Source organism: Thalassophryne amazonica, chromosome 7, assembly GCF_902500255.1.
Source record: "Thalassophryne amazonica chromosome 7, fThaAma1.1, whole genome shotgun sequence".
Classification (NCBI taxonomy): Eukaryota; Metazoa; Chordata; class Actinopteri; order Batrachoidiformes; family Batrachoididae; genus Thalassophryne; species Thalassophryne amazonica.
Window position 1 is genome coordinate 27,516,626 of NC_047109.1, and position 16,753 is coordinate 27,533,378.

Below are 16,753 nucleotides of genomic sequence, written 5' to 3' on the forward strand. Positions count from 1 at the left end.
GGATAGGAGTGGAAAAAAAAAAAATTTCATTAATGATTGAAACTCTGAATTATCGATTGGATCTGTTCATGAATGTAACTGAGAAAATAGTAGCAGCTCAAAACACTGAAATAGATGCTTTACGTACCATGGTGATGCAAAATCGCATGGTTTTAGACTTGCTTACTGGTTCACAGGGAGGAGTTTGTGTTCTGCTGAACACAACATGCTGTACTTTCATCCCAGACTCCATTCATTCAGTGGATGTGCAGGACGCATTGGAAGAGCTGAATAAACTTTGTGATGCAATGCATAAAGACACCCTAGCCATGAACCGGTGGAATCCCTGGTCCTGGTTGACTTCAGGACCATGGTGGCAGTTACTATTGAAAATGGTGACACCAGTTATTATAGTCCTAATTCTGATTGGACTTTGCATGTGTTGTGTGATCCCTTATATCAAAACAATGGTTGGCAAAATGGTGTCAAATACATTTGTACAGTGTAATCTGGCTTTCCAACAAACTATGCCAAAATATCAAGCATTGAAACAGTCAGACCTTAGTGGAGAAAACTATAATGACTGTGCTGAGAATTATGATGATATTGAAAAGCTCACAACTCCAGTTCAAGCTTGAACTGTTGACGTGATGAGTTAACACACTCTTAGCCTATGAAGCTTTAGCTGAAAATGTAATAAGACAAGTGGTGTAGTCGAATAATACAGATAAACGGTTCATTTATACCAGTCAGCCGAAGTGACGTGTGGTGGTGGTGTGGAGATAATAGAATTTTTGACAGATTGCCTAGGAATGTGTCAGGCTACTGTGCTTTAGTGTCCCTACTCCTCCCAGTAAAAGCCATTCCCATTTTAGCCAAGGACTTGTTGACGCACCTAAAGTCTGTGGTGCCTGAAAATTGCAGCTGAAAATCTGAATAAGAAGTGGTTGCTTAGTAACAATTGTTTACTTTTAGGTGGAGATGTAATACCGTTGGAATGCATGATAAACAGAGGGGAAATGTTGGAGTTATTCTGTAGATACACTGTTTTATTTTATCATGCATGTTTTGTGTTCTCTGCTCTGGTAGAATGTAGTTCTCTCTGCTCTGATAAAGTGTATTGTACTGATGTGATGGGTGAAGGTTACTTAAGATATGTGACATGACGTGTTTCTGCAAGTTGTGGTATCTCTGTGTGCACGCTAAGCTCTTTTTCAGGACATGTGAAGATGACCCTGGCAGGATGCAGCCGTAAGCGGAGCAGTGAGATAAAGAATAGAGAATTGAATGTTCCAACCACAGTGTGATTATGATACATTAGTCCTTGTGTCAGAAGAAGTGTGATTAATCGTTAGATGTCTTAAACACATCTTAATCGAGCCCAAGATTAAAAAGGTTCTGAACGTCCTGAATGTATTGTGCAATCAGCGGTTCTGCGGCAACAGCTCACGCGCTATCACTCTTCCCCTTAGGAGCTGTACCGCCCATGTATGTAGGGAAGTCCTAAATAAAAAGAGTGAGCATGCGCAGCAGTCCTCAGTGCTCTCAGTGGTACTACGTGTACGGACTGTCTGCACTCCTCGCGAGCTAAATTTGACTTTCTGTCTCACTGGTGTTTCTTGACTCTGTTTGTCTTGTTAAAGGTTTTAAGAATGTTTGGAGGTGAAAATACCCAACACATACCACTTCAGCTACGTCTTTTCAGGTCCATTTAGAGCTCCAGTCACAAATAGAAGACCACTGCTGGACCCATGCTTTGAGCTGTCCCCGGGAATCAGCCTACCAAGCTTCCTGTGACCACCAGCATCCCCTTGGATGCAAAGCTTGTCAGGCACTGGAGGCTTGTCTACAGGACATATGCAGTGCATTTGATGTGGTCTCTTTTCCAAGCGAGGTCATCAGAGCTGACATGCAGTACCGGTTCTCAGAATCCCAGAAAGCTGTGCAGGCATGGAAGGAGCACCAGATGCGAAGCGTCCATCAGGTGTGCTGGGGTGGTTAGACTTGGGGTACTGGACCTCAACATTATGATTATTTCCACTGCGTACTGTTGACCACTGCAAGCTGAGAGTTGGTGCTTGGGTTTTCATGATATTCCTTTTGTAACTGTCACATCTCCCAGCATGGCACCATCAGCAGAAGCCCCTTCAGCCAGCCTGTTCTTTTGCCCAGAGGAAGCTTGTGAGAGTTCTTTCAGCACATACAATGAACTGCAGGCTCATCTGGACTTTGCTAACCATCAGAGTCCTGTCTTGACATCTATGGATCCTGCAATGCTTGCATTTGCTGGAAAGGTTGAGGAATGCCTGCAGAGTGTACCATTCTTAGCTGCTGATACCTGTGAGCTGGCTGGGGTACCAGCAGCTGGGCTCTGAAATTGACCACTGTACCTACCTGCTTCTCTGACAAACAGAGGGCTTACCTCCGAGAAAAGTTCATGGAGGGGGAGAGGACTGGCACCAAACTAGATGGGGTCACAGTTTCCAGAAACATGCGAGTTGCCCAAAATGCTTCAGGCACCTGCTTGTTTCATTTTGGTGATTGTTTTGTCACCCCAGCAAGTAACAAGCTACTTCTCAAGATTAGCAAGTAAGCGGCGACACAGAAACTCTTCTGGACCTGGATGCAGCTGAAGACCTCAGCACTGCGGTTGCTGAGGGTGGTGTCACAGAAGTTTTAGAGGCTGTGACCTCCAGTCTGAAGGTCACCCATCCCACAGTTTTCCAAGTTGGTGACAGTGAGGTTAACCTTTGTGACCAGTACACCAGAGGCAGTCTGTCAAAGTTCTGGATTGCTGATCTGAGGTCTGTTTGTGAGAACTTTGATATCGAGGTGACTGGGTCAGATAAAAGTAAACAGCCTTACATTGCAGCTTTGCAGGACTTTCTAGCAGTGTGTGAATGCCATGCACTTTCTTGAAATATTTAGTCTTGGCACCAGAGAAGGATTTCTGTGTAAGTTTGTACTGTAGTGATCTATCTGCATATACATGTATTGTACTGTATATGTACAAGAGTTGTCACTTTGACTCAAGGGCTGTTCTGAAATTATCATATATATATCATATATCATATATCATATATATATCATATAAAAATACAAGGTTTTGCCTATCTGGAGAATAGTGAACCATTGTTAAAGAACTTACCCTTGCAAAATTATTCACTTTCTCCAGTCCCCACTTCTCACTTGACCCAATGGACAAAACAATGCCACCGACATCGCCTCAGAATAATTTCTGGAACAGCCCTCGTAATCTTTAGTTCTGTGCAATATTGATGTACTCGCCAGAGAAAATTGTGGATTTTGGTGAAGAGATTCACTATAATTAGCTGATCACATGATGGGAGATAAATTATTCCTTACTGTCAGACCAGCTCAAGATTGGACGTCATTAAATTTTGATTTTCTTCATGTCAAAAATCAATCAACTTCAGTATTTTGAATACTGTTTTTAATAATAACATGTGAAATATATTTTTTTGGTATCAGTCCATGACCATGATGACATTAGGGTAAGTTTAAGGCTCTGAAAATGACATCAGTGTTGACAGAGACTGCCAACTATGCTTATCTAGATATTGTCCAGACCCAAATTATGGTAAAAATAAATTTGCGTGTACCAACTCTTAATGTCGAGTGCAACCAAAAAAAATTTTTTTTGCTATATATACTGTATAGGTATCCTCCTTCATACACAGCCTGATACCACACTCTGAGAATGATCTCCATTTTTGTGGTCTTGTTGTCAATATGATCATTTTTTCCTGAAATCTCGCCAAATTGAAAATAGTGTAGAAGTGCCTGAGAGAAGTGTCCAAAATGTATAATATGCCCATAAATACTCATAAAATGTTGTGTATGTAATAAAAATATATACTTTGCTCTACACCATGATATGTGTATATTTTCTCTTGTTTCAGTATTTACAGAGAACTTGAATGCTAAAAAGTCACTAAAACCTAGTCAAATCTTGGTCTGTAATCGGCCATTTTGGGGGGTTTGGGGGTACTTACATGTAAGGGCTTGTTACTATGGGAACCAAGATGAATTCAGAAGAAATGTTTTGTGGTTTGTCACTATATACCATGGCCTTCACCTGTGTAAAGTTTTATCCAAATACGCCAACCCCCAATTTCCACCCCAATGTTTGATTTACTCTGTCAAAAGCTCTTAAGTTTGAAATTGATATGGCTTGATCAGAAGTTGCCATATTTATTGTTTATTTGAAAAAAAAAATTAACAGAACAACCTCAGAATTGAGATTCAATGTTTTTGGTCACAATAATAAAGGAACTATTTACAGAACAAGTTTTTTTTCAACTCAGAACATGAATATTTTAATTGTATGAATGAATAACAGAAAAACCTCAGAATTGACATTCAATGTAGTAGGAAATTATGAACTACTAAGTATGCATGAACAAGAGTTGTCATACTCAACACAACTTCCTTTTTTAAATTTTATGATCAAACTTTGATTTTTTAAAATTATTTATTTATTTTTACTACCTAACGTTCTTGGCATTTTTTTTTCCACAAAGTTAAACAATATTGATTAAGGTGTGTCTGTGTGTGCATGTGTGACTGAGTGACTGTGAGAGAGAGGTTGTACGACTGACCAATTTTTTTTCATGAACTGCAGTCAGGAAGTGGCAATATAGGGTACTTTGTGTGTTCAGCTATATGTGTGTATGTGTGTAAGTGGTCTGTAAGATTATTTATTTTCTAATGATCTGTGTGAACTTGGTTATTCACGCAAACATCCAGTAATGGCAAACAGGCAGAGGTGGGCACACTTCCGATAATCCGATAACAGATAATTATCGAAGATAATGTTTTCATTATCAGATTATCTTTTTAGATAACTTTAAAAACCATTATCGGACCAATTATCTTCCACTTAATTTCTGTCCAATAACTTTTAGACCCATGAACCAAGTAAACAAAGCTGAACAGTGATAAGCATTTTTAAAATTTAAAAAAAGTTCAGCACCTACCTGTTAAAAGTTTTATAACAAATGGACAGTTATACCCTCTGCTAACAGAAGAGAGCTGCTTCTATGAAAAACATCTCTTTTCTCTGTAGACAAAGGAGAAATAGCCCAAAAAAAAAAAAAAATTTCCTTTAACACCATACCGATATGCTGGCAATATCACCTAAGTCATCCAGAGGCATACATTTTTAACTTGTGGTTCAAATTTTAACCAAACTAATTTTGGACAAGTTATTTAAACTTACTGTCATGTCTGAAGTTGTATAAAGTGAAAATATCAGATATATGTTTTAGTTTTAAAGTAATGTGCTAATTTGTAAGGTTTTGTGAGCACATGCTGTGCCCAGTGCATTATGGGTAGGATGATGTAATCTCAGTACATTCATGACAGGAGAAATGCATTTCAGACACTCTGTTCAGGCTCCACGGACAACAGCATTAAACTCTAGTGCCTAAAACACTCGTGAATATATTCTCTGGGTTTATAGACATTGTTATTGTATTTGCATTTGTTAAATTCCACGCATTTTAAATGTAGCAGACAGGGATTATCTGGAATTTTGGTTTTAAGGCCTCTACTGCCATCTACTGGCCAGTAGTGTTCATGGCAGTATTCGCCCTAAGTACTAAGCATCCGGTTATATCAGATGATTGTTAAATCAATCTTTTGGCTTTGCAAATGGCTTTTATTTAACAAATGAAGTTTAAAAACAAAACAAAACAACAGCAAAAAAAAAAAATAATAACATTACAAGACAGCTCTGCAGTGTTTGCACAGGCACAGTGCGAGCAGTTTGATGCTTGTAGCTTTTCAGCAGCAGGATACCCTCATGACGGCCGACCAGAATAATATCAAACAGGTTTGATTTTCATTGGACCATAGGATTGGCGATCAGGAGGTGGTCCTGAGATGTTAAACGCAGCTTGTTACTCCATGTACACTACACGATGCAGGACGCGTGATTAACCTGAAACTCGGTCCAAAAAATTCCTGCATGAAAAATCATCTCGCACAGTGTAAAGCACGTTTTACAACATCATAAAACGTGCGCACATTCTCTCCACATGCAAAACATTTTGCGATGACACTTCCAGGGCTCCGTAAAAATGCCTGTTTTTACAAATAAAAAATGGAATATTTTACAAAAGGACATTTATCTGTAAACAGCAACACACGACAAACATCACATTAACGTGTTGGTTTACATAATGAATGACTGAACCAATCAGTGTTTAGCAGAGGCACTTTTACCCAGAATCCTTTGCCTGTATTTGTTACAAAAACTCAGAATTAGTGCATTATTCAACATTAAAAGATATATGCTATATTTTAACTTTGTACAAATGACAGAATTGACATTAATGGAGTTAATGTATTGGTATTAATGTTATTTATAAATCGAAAACCATAAGTCAGTATGACTTTATTTGTCAAGACCTCCGCCTGATCAGAGCATTGAGATTGATAGAGAGCTGGCTTTATGGCTGCTCTCAGAGTGTCTTTGTACTGGGAGCTCTGTAATAAACAAGAGCTTCCAGCAGGAGCAGAATGTTCAAAAAAAGTGTGGTCTCATTGTTTGGGTCTGTTGTGTTACTTTTAATATTAGTAGAAGCTATTGTGGCATTAAAACTTAAAGTGGTTTTATTAGTAGTTGTAAATGTACCAGAGACAATATTGGAAATTATCAGTTATCTGTAAATTCCGATACATTTTTGGGTGGTTTATTGTTTTTTCTTTATCAAAGATAACTTTTCAGTTATCTGATTATCTGTTATCAAAGTTAATTTTTTGGTTATCTGTGCCCACCACTGCAAACAGGGAAATAATATGTCAGCCTTGTTCACTGTAATCTTCTCAAAACCACCACATTCAGTCGGAGCAAAGTTTTCCAACTGACTTTATATTACCAGCCAAACTTAGAGCAAACATTTTGGACATGCACAATATTTTTGATGTATGCCAACATATGGCTACTACGTCCTGCCTATGTGGACCATAAGTTGAAGGTAAGTTATGCGATTGGTGAGATATGTTTCTTGTAAGTTACTCATAAGTCTAAATACGTCCATTGATGCTGTCCATTGATTGGCTGAAAAACTGAAAGCTGCAGTCTTCATGCGAACAGTTCAGACTCTTACAAATATTAAAACCATTCACACACCAAGTAAATCTAAAGTCTTAATCTTACCTATTCCTTTCAGTCAGATTCATCATCACAGCCTGACAAAAATTTAAAGCGTCCATACAAAGCATACTGATTTTGGAAAGCATCAGAAAATAATTTAGTTCCTTGTCCTGAAGAAACGTAGCATTTTAAGAGAAGTCCCTCTGTTGTTTGTCTCTCAGCCTGAACTACAGAATGCCAATGATTTGTGCCTCAGCAAGAAAATTAACTTATTTTAAAAGTTTAAAGAGTCAAGTGCCTCATTCATTCACGTTAGGATTTATCACAGACATCAGTTGATTCTTCAGCATTTTGCACACAATGGGCCTCATGTATCAACATTGCGTATGGCGATATTTGAGCGTATATGGGGTGTACGCCAAAACGGCTGCGCTACTTGGCATTTATCAATGTGGTCGTTGGCGTACGCTGCGCTGAAAATATACACCAGGTCGAGAGGTGGCGTAAATTATACACCAAAATGAACCAGCGCTGGAATCTACATAAAAATGAAACTAATCAACATGATAAACAGTGCCATTATACAAATCAATGCATATGTTACATAAATAACACTTTCCTGATTATACTACATAATAATCAATACAAATCCCACCTTTGCGGGAGTGTTATGGAGCACGATCCGTGGTCACAGCGCTGACAAGAAGGAAAGCGCTGCTCGCCTTTTTCTCCAGACTTCGAGCCTGGAGTCAGAGCAGCGCTGAGGTTAACTTCATGTGGTGTGATCGTTTTAGACAATGAAATTGATAATAACAACTGTAGTTCTGTCATTCCCTTAATTCTCCCGTGCTGCAACCAGGTTTTGTCATCTCCATTCGGTTGTCACAATAAAATAAATACAGAAATACCTTTAAAAAATAAAGAAATCTGACAGATTAGGCGTGTCTTATTAATTGAGCGAACAAATATCCACATGTCAAGAATTATTGACATGTGAAAAGAGAATACAGTGGTCCCTCGCTATAACGCCGTTCACCTGTCGTGGCCTCGGAGTCTCGCGGAGTATTTAGTCCAATTTTGCATGCTTTTTTTTTTACAGTGTTCTGTGTTCTGCGTATCTTGTTGCCCAGAAGAGAAAAGAGTGCCAACAACTACTCATAACTGTGTTTGTCACACGGAAACAAACACCTGCTGCAGCGAGATGTGAGTGGGAAAAGGCGCGGCGTCAGGACGCAGAGGCCCGATCTGTGAAATACTGGTCAGTCACTATTAATAATTTCTTATGTGTCTGACCTCGTTCGTTGATCGTTAAAATTAATTTGTTAGTTCTAAAAGCCATAATAATTATTTATGGGAAAACGTTCTATTTTTATTTCTCAAACAAATGTTTGGGCCTGAAAATAGTTTGGTATTATTTTCCTACTAAGGTTTGAACTTGGAGAGTGTTTACACATGAGAGAAAAGTGAGAAAATGTTCATGCCTGATTGAGAAAAGTGTATAAACTGTGTAGTGAGGGGTTTTACAGCCTTAAAACGTCTATAATAATTGTAAAAAATAACGCTGACTACGTCGCGGTTTCGCATATTTCGGGCTATTGTTTAGAACGTAACTCCAGTGATTAATGAGGGACCACTATAACACTTTATTGATTATATACTACAAAACAATTGATACGACAGCAGCTTCTGACGCGCTATTGGCACGCGTCGTGATTGGTGGAGTTCTTTTTCATTGCCGTCTTCCCGATTTCCATGTCGTAAAATGAGGGTGTGTCTGAAGTGGAGTCTGAATATTTATGGACGTGTTTATTATAATTACGATCGTTTCCACCCGCCACATTTATCAAGATCACGTCAGGCATACACCAGAAATGTGCAGGTGCGCACTGCTTGATACATGTCACGGTGACTTTGGTGTATTTCAAGTTTACGCCGTAAATTTACACCACAAGTGCGCAACATTGATACATGAGGCCCAATGAAAATAAATTCTATCATCCACCAAGACAAAAATAAAGTAAAATAAAAAATAGTTAAATTACTGTGGTTGGACTCCATGTGGAAGGATGAGGCCACTTGACAGTGTATGCATGCTTAATGACATGCTCATCAAAATTTATGTGTTCCGCCTGACCAATAAAAGGGTTCTACCGGCGGTGGAAGCCAGACTTTCTGACCATTCTGACCCGAACCATACTGTGTACCAACCTGAACTGCTCAGTGGAAACGGGGCTGTCAGCATATGCCAGCTAAATCATCATGGTATGACAGCTGCATAACTTATCCGACGTATCCAGCGTATTCTGCATATTTTTCGTACATTAGCATATGCAGGCTAAATCATCAAGGTGTAATAGGGCCCTTAAAACTTCATGAAGCTGTTGAGATATGCTTTTACAAAGGAAAAGAAACAACAGAACAACTAGAGTTGATCATTGCTACAAATGTCACTCATATACGTATGCTCATACACTTTTTCTTACTATGTCTACAGTAGTTGAATGAAAGTGGTGCGATCATGTATTGACTGATAAATAAGTTCTCATCCACTCAGGTTGGGCCTGTGAGCATGTCATGGTGGTGGCTCTGCCCACTGTTATTATTTTTGTAATTTTGTGTGTCGTTGTCTTTGTGTGTCACTGTGTCTGTGTGCATTCATTTGTGACCTCTTTGTTTTCTCAATTTTTCACATTGCTGCTCCCAGTTTCTCTCTTGGGTGTGTCTTTACATTTGTTTCTTGTTTGATCACTGTGTTCTTAAATATTTAAGTGGGTACTCATGAGTGCCACTTTGCATTTGTCACTTCACTTTTTTCTCTTCCTGTTGGTCTTCTGTCTGTGTGTGGACTGCACACGGTCTGGGTTATTGTTTTTGCACGTGTGGGCTCTCTGTTGTTAATTTTTTCTTTTTTGCACACTTCAGGAGCACAGTGCAACTCTGCGATGGTTGGATTATCACATGAGATTAATATTTTTCATTTGGGTGACAGGATTTTAACCACAGGCTGCTGTCCTGGCTTCATGTCCAAGTCCATGCTGTGAAACACTCCTGGACCGCTGTCGGAGGTGAGATTCACGTTTATTAACCCTCTGGAGTCCGAGGGCATTTTTTTGGACAGTTCACTCGCCTGTCATAAATGTTTGATTATTGCTGTTAACAGCTCTCCCTGCATCCCACAGTCAAGTTTTATGTTTTGTTTTTTTTTTTCTTCAGGACAACCTGTGCTTTCAGAATATATATGTTTTTGTTGTGTTTTATAAGTGTAATAAAGGTTTACAATCAAAAATAGGCAAGGAAAAAATAAAGCAAAAAATAATTTTCCACACACATTTATTCAAAACACACAGCAAACTATAATAAACAACTGTTTTGACACTTTATAAAAGTCATTTGAGGTCTTGTGTGAAAGGCTGTACAACAAATAGGTTCAAACAATAAACACAAATGCACATTTTGAACAATATATACAAAATGGTCTATGCGTTTTGTTGTCCACTGATATGGTAAACAGTGCTTTACGCAGAGAATGCAACAGAGTTATCCAGTAATAATTCACATGCAAACTAGTGGAGCAATCCTGACAGTTACACACTCTTTGTTTGATCATGTGAGATTGTCATCAGAGGCTCTCCGTGTGCTCCTGCTTTCACTGATCGCTGTGCGTAATGGCACAGGGCAGACTGAGTATGTACTAATAGTATGTACTCATTGGAGCACCCAGGGGGCTATTCAAATGGGCCAACTAGTAACATATCACTCCTGAAAACGATATTTGGCTTTTCACGTGAGGTAAATCTGCCCTACCTTTGGATTTTGGAAAACCATGTGACGGTGAACCAATTCCGAGTGGACACTCACATTGCGCACGTCATCACACAGCTTCTATGAGGAGTACAAAGATGGCTGATGGCTGGCTCGAAAGGCCTCGGAGTTAATTTTTAAGCAAAAAAACAAAAAAAAGTAAGTTTCTATGTCATACCATTCAAAAGTTATTTATAATTTAGTAAAGTTTGGTCTTAGCTGTCATATACGACGGCGTCAGCCCCAGAGGATTAAAGCAGAACATTACATACTGAGAAATGCAATACTTTCCTATAAGAAACATAGTGTGGAATATCAGCTCTTTGGTATGTTTCTTATAGGAAAGTATTGCATTTCTCACTGTGTAATGTTCCCCTTTAATGGTGTAACGGCCTGACACAAGTTGCACATCATATCTCCTACAGAGTAAGAAGGTGATCATTTATTACAGTGTGAGATCCATTCAGCTGTGAGCCTGACACATGCAATGACGCATTACTGCGCACCACAGAGAGGCACAGCTGCCCGTGTTATGATTGAGACAATAGTTTACAGTATTTATGTCGCCCATGGGAAGGAATGGACAAATATCTGTACTGTAAGGTCTATTGTAAATCTAACAGCCTGTTACGGCGGCGTGTGCACAGTAGCGCATGGAGCTTTCGATTTGATAGCCGCTGTTAACATTCACTGTACATGATAATAATTTGTAATTATTATCATGATGAAGCATGCCACATACATTTCAACAGTTCCTTTGCGCTTCGGGGGTGGGGAGGTGAACATTATTATTATACGTGGCACGCACAGGTCATACCGGCAGGCTTTGTGGTGCCAGATCCTTCTCGAGGTTCCCTCGTATGCACTCAAATCATTTCGGATCCCATTTTGCCACCATCGGAATATGTAAATTGTGGTTAGATGGTCCTCAGACGGCACATGGACCACCGTAGGATAGGTGTCCCATCTCGACCAAGCCTGGAGGGTTTTGAACATGTGCATCACACTCGGGGACGCCGGCCAATTTTGACAAACTGTGTCGACTTCTGCAGATGGCTGTCAGAACGTTTTGGAACTGAAATCTGATACTTTTCGGATGTGCGCCAATTCATATTTCCGACACCGCTCTGCCTGTTTCCGGTTATGTGTGACGGGGGTATTACCCACTTCTGCCCTTGAGAGTTGACCTTCGCAATGGTCATCATCTATTTGTACAGTTAATGTTATCACTAGATGCAGGTACGATGAAGCAAAAATGTATTTTGGTGATTTTCAGTCTCTCCATATTAGAGAGATTACTAAAAAAAATGCTTTCTTCCATTTGTGAAATATAGTGAAGAGTTGGCATGTTCAGTCTCTGGCTGATGCAGAGACACTGGTTTACACTGGTTCCTCTAGAACTGATTTCTGTCATGGTTTGTTTTCTGGCTTGCCTGACACTGGTCGTAGAGGTCTTCAGTTGGTTCAGAATGCTTGATAGTGTTCCAACTAATGTTAAGGTGCCTTCACACATAACACGAATGTGGGTGAATCAGGCCAATCCAGGCAGAAACAAGCTGAACAGGTGATACCTGAAAAAATCGACTCACATTCAGGAGGGATAGAAATTTGACCAGGCAGGAACAAATGGCATCTGGATCCCACCCGAATACCCAGAATGTGTGTAGAAGCTCCCACAAATGATATGCACACATTTAGCGTGCAGCAGCTCCACAATCCAAGTAGCCTGTGCGCAGAACACAGCACGAAACAGGAAGAAATACAAACAAAAGAAAAAGAAGAAGACAGCACAAAACACCACAATGCTGGCAGAATGCAGCAGGAATATGCTGAATGCTCCCCCGGTGCCATATGTGTGCCACCTGAGGTCTGGGTAGACAGTGGAGGGGGGTGCCAGAATGAGCACTGCGGCCTCGCTCCCTCTCGCTCTATCTCTGGGAATCAGCTGTTGATGGGGTGTGGCACAACATGGTCAGCTCCCTCGCTGTGAGATTACAAATGACATCCAAGCCATGACATGATTACATGTAAACCAGGGTCCCCTGACAAATGCATAACTGTAATGGATGTGATGGTGTGTGATCATGTCAATACTCACAGCTGTTATTACCAGTAAACCAGTCCACAGCATCACAGACAGTTAACCCATGATCAGTGGACTGTGGCTCACATATATCAGTCCATATAGTAGATCAAAGATGTAATCCAGACAGAGGACAGGTAAAGCAGAATTTGTGAAAATATAGCCAGCAACACTCAGTGTGTGAGTGTTGCTGGCTATATTTTTATATTGACTTAGGTTTTGAGCCCTGCACCTCAATTCCTGGTCCCTGTGAGTGCTCGTTTTTTTCTCTGCTTTGAAAGCAGAATTTGTGATCATACAACCCCTGGCAAAAAATTATGGAATCAACGGCCTCAGAGGATGTTCATTCAGTTGTTTAATTTTGTGGAAAAAAAAAGCAGATCACAGACATGACACAAAACTAAAGTCATTTCAAATGGCAACTTTCTTGCTTTAAGAAACACTATAAGAAATCAAGAAAAAAAGATTGTGACAGTCAGTAACGATTACTTTTTTAGACCAAGCAGAGGAAAAAAATATGGAATCACTCAATTCTGAGGAATAAATTATGGAATCACCCTGTAAATTTCCATCCCCCAAACTAAAACCTGCATCAAATCAGATCTGCTCGTTGACACTGACCCTGTGCCATGACATTGATCCTATGTGTCTTTTTGCAAGGAACGTTTTCACAGTTTTTGCTCTATGGCAAGATGCATTATCTTCTTGAAAAATGATTTCATCATCCCCAAACATCCTTTCAATTGTCCAAAATATCAACGTAAACTTGTGCATTTATTGATGATGTAATGACAGCCATCTCCCCAGTGCCTTTACCTGACATGCAGCCCCATATCATCAATGACTGTGGAAATTTAGATGTTCTCTTCAGGCAATCATCTTTATAAATCTCATTGGAACGGCACCAAACAAAAGTTCCAGCATCATCACCTTGCCTAATGCAGATTTGAGATTCATCACTGAATATCACTTTCATCCAGTCATCCACAGTCCACGATTGCTTTTCCTTAGCCCATTGTAACCTTGTTTATTCTTTTTAGGTGTTAATGATGGCTTTCGTTTAGCTTTTCTGTATGTAAATCCCATTTCCTTTAGGCAGTTTCTTACAGTTCAGTCATAGACGTTGACTCCAGTTTCCTCCCATTCGTTCCTCGTTTGTTTTGTTGTGCATTTTTGGATTTTTGAGACATATTGCTTTAAGTTTTCTATCTTGATGCTTTGATGTCTTCCTTGGTCTACCAGTATGTTTGCCTTTAACAACCTTCCCATGTTTTTTGTATTTGGTCCTGAGTTTAGACACAGCTGACTGTGAACAACCAACATCTTTTGCAACATTGCATGATGATTTACTCTCTTTTAAGAGTTTGATAATCCTCTCCTTTGTTTCAACTGACATCTCTCATGTTGGAGCCATGATTCATGTCAGTCCACTTGGTGCAACAGCTCTCCAAGGTGTGATCACTCCTTTTTAGATGCAGACTAATGAGCAGATCTGATATGATGCAGGTGTTAGTTTTGGGAATGAAAATTTACAGGGTGATTCCATAATTTTTTCCTCAGAATTGAGTGATTCCATATTTTTTCCTCTGCTTGGTATAAAAAAGTAACCGTTACTGACTGCCACAATCTTTTTTTCTTGAATTCTTATAGTGTTTCTTAAAGCCAGAAAGTTGCCATTTGAAATGACTTTAGTTTTGTGTCATGTGTGATCTGCTTTTTTTCTACAAAATTAAACAACTGAATGAACATCCTCCGAGGCCGGTGATTCCATAATTTTTGCCAGGGGTTGTAGCATCACACAGCCCCCCCAACGCATGTGCGCCCTTCCTCTCTCTCTGTGTCACTCCCTCTCTCTCTCTCCTCTTTGTTTTCCAGGACACCAGCTGTAGCAGTCAGCGACATGCCCATCTGTCCAGACCAGCAATGCGATCACATGAATGAGCACACAGCTTTCCCCTTTCTAGGCTGTGGTGCCAGCTCAGTCACACTGGCCACACCGAAACACGCGTGTGTCCTGGCTGTAATGCCCCACATGATGAATGGACCATGTGGACATTGTGATCGTGTGTCACAGAGTGTGAGGCACAGTGGCCCGTCATGCTGTCCAGTGGGATGGTGCACTGGACACGGAACGCCGGGTCATATGGGGTGTATAGGGGATCTACATGGGATTCATATGGGACAGTGCTTTTGTGAGCTGACGGTAGGAGCTGTCAGCAAGATGGCATGTACAGCACAGGGTGCTGCGTGGTTGGGGTCCGCCCAGCACTGTGACATGGAGCTGGAGCATTCCACAGCTGAGTTCTTATTTTTATCTCTGTTGTGGTGGCGTGGACACACTGCTACCCGGTAATTCCACCTCCACAGGGACATGGTGTATATGTAATGATAGGTTTTTCATAGGTGTCACATCCCGGTCAGCTGTGTTGTGTGGCAGCACGCCCAGCCTTTCACATGCATCAACTGGTCATAGACAAGCAGCACGCTGCACGAACCTGCATGTCATATTATAGCTGTGATGATCATAATGTCTCATATAGATTGTGTAACCCAGTGGTGTCCAAACTATTCCAGAAAGGGCTGAGAGGGTGCAGGTTTTCTTTGCAGCCGCTGACTTCAGCAGGTGATTTCACTGATCAACATCACTTTGAGCAGGTGGGATGAGTTCATCATTGAAATCACCTGCTGAAGTCAGTGGCTGCAAAGAAAACCAGCACCCTCTCGGCCCTTTCTGGAATAGTTTAGATACCACTGGTGTAACCCATTGGAGGGAAGGACAATACATGTGTTAAATTGATGCACACGCTGCGCTGGACAGCAATTGCACTGCACTCCACCCGTCGTTCCAGCTTTCGCCACCTTGGCCACACCTTGACAATGTTGGGTTGGGGGGACACACAACACATTCACATGCCTTTCGTGTGGACATGGCACACTGACCGCCCTTTGAGCTTTCACCACCTCGACCTCACCTCTGGGCACTACATTCATGCTGGCTGCACAAATGGGCCCGCATTTTCTAAGTTACCCACGACTGCTGTTGGAAGTTCGTGGGTGGCACCTCGACTCTGGTTGAGTGTGGGTCCAATGGGCATTTGCCCACCATTCCTCCTCCTCCCTGGGCCTGGTTCTGCTGGAGGTTTCTTCCTGTTAAAAGGGAGTTTTTCCTTCCCACTGTAGCCAGGTGCTTGCTCACAGGGGGTCGTTTTGACCGTTGGGGTTTTACATAATTATTGTATGGCCTTGCCTTACAATATAAAGCGCCTTGGGGCAACTGTTTGTTGTGATTTGGCGCTATATAAAAAAATTGATTGAACTGAATTGAATTCCACGTGGCCGAACATTTTGTGCGGCCCCTTGATCATAGTCTGAATGGTCCAACTTGCACCGCCATTCAATTGGGTTTCCAACACAAGGGCAAGATGAATGTGGTGTGCATGTGCTGTGGCCGAACGGATGTGCTGACTGCTGTGAGACTGCTGTATGAGGCATTCAAGTGCAGTTTGAATTGGCATGACTGTGGTCCGAATACTCCTTCATGCCTCATTCGTGCTATGTGTGAAGGGGCCTTTAATTTCTAAAAATTTAAAAAGGATTAGTGCCCCAATGGTAGATCTCATAAAACCTTAAGTACCAGAGTACAAAATTACTTTCTGCTCCAATGGTAAAGAAGTCTGTGTGCCACAGGACTTTATCTTCACGTGCATCTTTTCTGTGCAGTAGATTTCCTGCTGGGAGCAGGTTCAGTCTTTTAAACACAGGCTGTA